Source organism: Urtica dioica, chromosome 9 (assembly GCF_054948205.1).
Source record: "Urtica dioica subsp. dioica isolate 48M chromosome 9, U.dioica_male_clone48M_v1_H2, whole genome shotgun sequence".
NCBI lineage: Eukaryota > Viridiplantae > Streptophyta > Magnoliopsida > Rosales > Urticaceae > Urtica > Urtica dioica.
In genome coordinates, this window is record NC_142764.1 from 3,225,376 (window position 1) to 3,231,375 (window position 6,000).

A 6,000-nucleotide genomic window follows, 5' to 3' on the forward strand; every position below is an offset into this window, starting at 1 on the left:
CTTTGATATGTTGCTCCCGCGTTTTTGAGGCCAAAGGGCATGACCTTGTAGCAATAAAGTCCGCGGTTCGTAACAAAGGTGGTCTTGATCTGATCCGGCTCGTGCATGCGGATCTGGTTGTAGCTTGAGTAGGCATCCATGAAGCTTAGCAGCTCGTGGCCCGCCGTGGCATCCACAAATTGCTCAATTCTCGGGAGAAGGAAGCTGTCTTTCGGGCAGGCCTTGATGAGGTCTTTGTAATCGATACAAATTCACCACTTCCCGTTTGGCTTCTTAACCATAACGACATTGGACACCCACTTGGGGTGTCCCGCCTCCCTGATGAAGTTGGCGGCGAGAAGTTTGTCAACTACTTCACCAATGGCTTGGTACCTCTCTCCACTGAACGCCCGTCTCGGTTGGACGCGCTCGGTCACCCTCTTATCGTCGTTGAGGCGGTGGACCATTATCTCAGGGTCGATCCCCGGCATGTCGGCATGTGTGTGGTGGGAAGACGTCTTTGAACTCGCGGAGGAAGGCTGCAAGCTGGAGTCGGATTTCGGACGGGAGCTAGGCGCCTACCTTGACTACCTGGTCAGGCTTGGCGTCGTCCAGCACGACGAGAACGAGATCATTCGGTGTCTCCACCTTTCGACGCTCGACATCGTCCCTTTGGTCCAATTCTCCAAAGATGCCCCCTTCCTCGATCTTGCACGGGAATTTGTCTCTGAGCTGGAAAACGGTGCTCACCATCTTCCCTTTCGCCTTACCGTCCATACCCTGGATATAGCACATCCTTGCCATTGAATGGTCTCCCATCATTACGGCGATCCCCTTCTCGGTCGGGAATTTCATCATCAGGTGGTAGGTAGACGTTATGGCCTTCAACCGATTGAGAGTCGGGCGACCTATCTATGATGATGTTGTACGCCGAGGGCTGGTCCACAACCAGGAACGACACGATGTGGATGACCTCGATCCCCCCCGGTGTCCCGAAGGTGACCGGGAGATCGATGGTGCCCTCCGTCATGACCCTCTCCCCGGAGAAGCCAAAGAGTGGGGTCGAGATCAGGGTCGGCCTCAGCCCGGTCAGCTTCATCCTGTCCAATGCCGATTTTAAGATGATGTCGGCAGAGCTGCCATTGTCGATCAAGATTCTCCGGAAAAGATTGTTGGCGACCGGGGCCGAGACGACTATCGCGTCATTGTGATGTCGGCAGAGCACTTGCAACGGGGCCGGAGGAGGAGCCTCGTACGTGTGGTTGATGTAGTGCGCTATCTTCCCTTGGGAGACTTCTCGCACGTACTTTTTCCTTTGCGTGCTCAAGTCCCCGAACTCAGGACCGCCCATGATTGAGCTCACGACGTGCATTTGTGAGCTCTCCGGTTCTTGGTTCGCGGTCCGATCTGTAACGGTTACCGTCGCCGGGCCTTTCCTTTCTTGCCGCGGGCGCTCTCCGTTTGCCGCGGCCATCCCGATTATTCTAAGGACGTATTCCTTCAACTTCCCATTTTGAATGAGGGCTTCGATCTGACGTTTGAGTTGGTAACATTCGGACGTCAGATGACCATGGTCTTGGTGGTATTCACAGAACTTACTTCGGTCCTGCTTTGCGGGATCCTTCGTGAGAGGAGCGGGGCTTCCTAGCTTGTCACGGTGCAGAGCCAGGATCTGCTCTTGCGGAGTGTTTAGGGTGGTGAATGCCGAAAACTTTCGGAAGCCATCGACATGTGAGGGTCTCGGCCCAGGGAGGGAGCGACCGTTAGGGGCCTGACCTCCCTTGTTCCTCCTCTTTCGAGGGTCGGGACGATCTCCATCCTGATCGTCGCGACGGATACCGCTTTGCCCCCCTGACTTCCGGCCATCTCGGCCGTCGAGGTAGTCCTCGATTCCCATGTAGGTGCGGGCTCTCGACATTAGCTCTACCATGTCCCGCGGGACCTTTCCAACAATAGATTTGAGGAAGTCGCTCGTGCAAGCTCCCTCGGTGATCGCCGTGATGGCGTCTTTGTCGTCGAACCCTTCGACCTTGTGAGATTCTTCGGTGAAGCGAGCGAGGTACTGCCTCAAGGTCTCGTCTCTCCCTTGCCGGATAGACATGAGGTAGGTTTTCGACTTCTTTTGTGCCACGAAAGTGGCGAAACGAGCAAGGAAGGCTTCTCGCAAAGCCCGGAAGGACGAGATGCTCCATGGTCTTGGACTCCGGAACCATTCAAATCCCGACCCTGTGAGGGTCAGGCTGAAGGCTTGACACAGGGTGGCGTCTGACTGTCCCTACATCGTCATCCGCGTCTCGTAGTGCTGGTTATGGAAGTTCGGGTCCGTCCGCCTATCGTAGGGAGGGATGGACGGCAGTTTGAAATTCCCCACGCAAGGTTGCGCGAGGATTTGAGCGGCGAAGGGAGAGTATGACTCCTCGATCCCTCCATAAGGCCTTTGCCTCCCCGATTCCCTCATTTCGATGATTTGGTTTTGGAGGATCTGAATCATCGTTACCATGTCGAGCCCGTTACATGGCCTGACCGCCAGAACCGCGGGAGTCGCCTGTTGACGCTCGTTTGACGCTTGGTCCCCGGCATTGGCCTGAGGTCGGCCGAGTGTAGTGGCGGGCAGTGCGTCCCTCCGGGAGTTGAGCCTTTGGCGGAGATCCTCTACTCGAGAGTTTCTCTGCGCCGTTAGGCGCTCTCTCAGGTCTACACTCGGGGCTTGGCGGGGCGTGGTCGCCCTTGGCCGAATTGTCCGGTGAGCGCTCTCTCCTCGGCGAGGGGCCGTGTCCGGCCGCCTCTTCAAACCGAGGGGGCAATTCCTCGGGAGTGTGACCGTGCATGTTGCCGTGCCGGGTGCAACGGCCCGGCCAAGGCGCCATTCGTCCTTTCGGACCGTCATTGGGTGAGGCTAGGATTTGCCTCGTCGGTTCTCGACTCCCCCACATAGTCGGGGTTGGAGTCGCCTCGGGCGGATCTATCCTCGACGTCGTAGCCGAGAAGGTCGGTGATGAGCGTGCCGTCGACGCCGGGACGGTCTAGGAGCTCGTCGAGCCTTCGAGCCGTGTCCTCTCAGAGCGCGGCCTCGGGGTCATTCGCCGGGTCTTGGGGCTGGCTCTCGTTGTCACGAGGCTGACCTCCTAGATGGTGCGCGAGGCTTCGGAGGCCGTATCTCGAGCCCGTCGCTCGAGTGCCTGCGGAGGTAGCGGGAATTTGACTCATCTCTCGAGAGTCGTAGAGGTAGGAAGAAAAGGATTGGAATGGAGAGCGTCGCCAAGGTCGGGAGGCCCCCTCCTTCTAGCGCCAAAATGTTGTCGCTCGTTTTCGGACAACGATTCAGGAGCTCCAAACGGTTCGACCCAAGGCCGGACCAAGTGATCGCGTTCGGGCTCAAGCGTGTCGAACTTGGTATCCCAAGTCTTCCCTTAGCTGTAGATGATGTTTGCCTCGTCTCAATACCTAAAAAGTTGGAATAGAGAGTGTGAACTACAAAGGGGAAACAGAGGGTGTGCCTCTGTTTATCTCTCCGACGCCCAACATTAGCAGGATTGAGGTGGGTAAAAGAGGTTAGGTGTTTAGAGAGCCGAGACTTGAGAGAAACGAGTGAGTTATGAGTTCAGCAGCGTTTCAGTACTTAAATTCGGATTACCTGTCTCGAGGGGTCTAGCCTCATATTTATAGGCGACCAAGGGACGTTTTGAAGGCCCTTTGGCCGAGTGAAATTGAGCCGATCATTGGCAGGGCGAGCTTGTCCAGCCGCCCGAAAGGTCGATCGCGTCGTCGGATCTCGTCGGGCCGATAACAATCAGAATTAGCTCCCGCTTTCTGCTCTCCTCTTCCTTGATTCTCATTTTCCTTGCTCTCGTCTTTGTAACAAAATAACGAATTTGCTCACTTAAGTCCTCCTTTTTGCCAACACCTAATATTGAGCCCAAATTCGAATTTCATTACAAATGGGTCCTCAAAATTTGTTGCAAACAAGTCCTATCTGTTGTCGTACGAAAATGAACAACTATTGAAAGCTTCAGGCGGTTTGACCCAAGGCCGGACCAAGTGGCCGCACCCGAGCCAAAGGTGTGAACTCGAAAGCTCGAGCTTGGTTTCCTCTAGTCGTATACGTACTAGTGTTAGTATGGATCAGGTCAGAACATAGTTCAAGACGTATGTAACGCTGAATGAGGCGCGGAGCCTGGAGGGTGTGCTCAACAGAGGAGGCGAAACGCGGAGGAGTCCTCGGCGATGTCTCAGAACTCTGGGATCGAGTGACCCGAGAGAGAATGTGTGTTTTGTCTCTTTTGGAGATGTGGGAGACTCTAAGTCAAGAGTTCCTAGTCGTGGCGGAGCTTCCGGACGCGTAGGCAATTTTCAGTTGAAAATGCAGGACTCGTAGGCGATTTCCAATCGGAAATGCAGGACGCGTAGGCGATTTCTTGTCAAAAATGGTGGACGCGTCTAGTGTGCTAGACGCGTAGGCGATTTTCAGTCGAAAACCGCAGGAGCACTCATGGGCTCGGGATTATTCGTTCGATCGAGAGAGGTGGGGCTCGGGAGTCCCCGGGAGCGCTTCGGAATCTCTGAGAACGAGAAATAGAGGAGAATCCGCTTCAGGCCAAGGATGGCATCCAGAGAAGCAGAGAAAAGTCTCAAGTTTCTTGAGAAAGAATGAGATGGCTTTCCCCTCAATGAGTGGGGGATATTTATAGTAGTTGGAGGGGCCTAGGAGGCTTGTATTTCGTCCATGTGGGACAGGAGAGCATGCTCTGCCAAGAAGAGGAGTGCAACGCGCGGTCTGCTTGGCACGGCACGCGGCGCGTGCCTGACTGGCACGGCGCCCGGCTTGTTGCGCTGGTGCGCTTTCCTTGAGGGGTGCAAGCCTGACTTGTCGACCTTTTGCGGGCCTTAGCGGTGTTTGTTTATCCGGCCCATTGGGCATTCGGGACTTGAGATTTCAGGAGTTGCGTGAAACATAAAAATCCATACTCCAGGAATAAAGGTCGACACGGGGATTTGTTAATCGGCTCGTGGACACGTGACTCAAATTGAGGAGTTATCTCGACTCAATGAGTTATTTTGACTCGAGGAGGAAGACAGCTCGACTCGAGGGGAAAGGCTCGACTCGAGGCGTATGACTCGACTCAAGGAGCAAGGCTCGACTCGAGGAGAGTGACTCAAATTGAGGAGCTGAAAGTTTGGCAGGAGGACTTACGAGTCGACTCGTGACGGAAGGCTTACCGCTCTTCAGGACCTTCACCCTGACCATAGACCCTTAGAACGGTGTGTCTTCTCCGTGTCTTGGGTTTTCCGAAAACGACCGACAACATTAGCCCCCCAAGTTCGTCACTCGAGATGCTTCGGGTGGTGAACTTTTAATTTTTTCAGTCGGGTATCTAAGGAAAATTTATTTCCCAAAGCTTCGTTTGTCGCGAAGCGCCTTTTGATTACAAAAAATGTTCTCACAATTATATGTGCTCTCTCCCATTTTTTTCGTCTCTCTCTCCCATTTTTTTCGTCTCTCTTAACACGAGTGTGTGATCAACACGTGGAGTATGATCCAAGCGGATAGGAGGTGTAGCTCGATATGGGCGAGATGGACGCGATTGTATCCGTCGCTCTAACCTCGGAGCAAGGGAACGTGTGCACGCAATGATACGAACCTCGGCCGACTAAGCTCCGAGACCCGATACCCCAATAGCACAGCGACGGACGGATCGTCTACGTTTTAGGAACGAAGGTGGATCGAATGACGCCACGGACGGATGCGAATGGCCGTCTGATGAGTCGGGCTCGAACTCCTACACGCACCGCTTTGTAAGAGACTCGAATAGTTCTAAACGAACCAAAGAGAGAATGAAAATCCTCACAGAAAAGTGTTTAACTCGAAATCAGAATTGTGTGTCTTTCATTCAGCCCTAAGGCTTAATTTATAGAGTTTACAAAGGCAAATTCGCAGCTCCATGGGCAGCATAACTATTAGCCCATTTAGCCTTATTTAAGCACTAATAAACATAAAAACAAAGGACCAGCCCAATACAAACA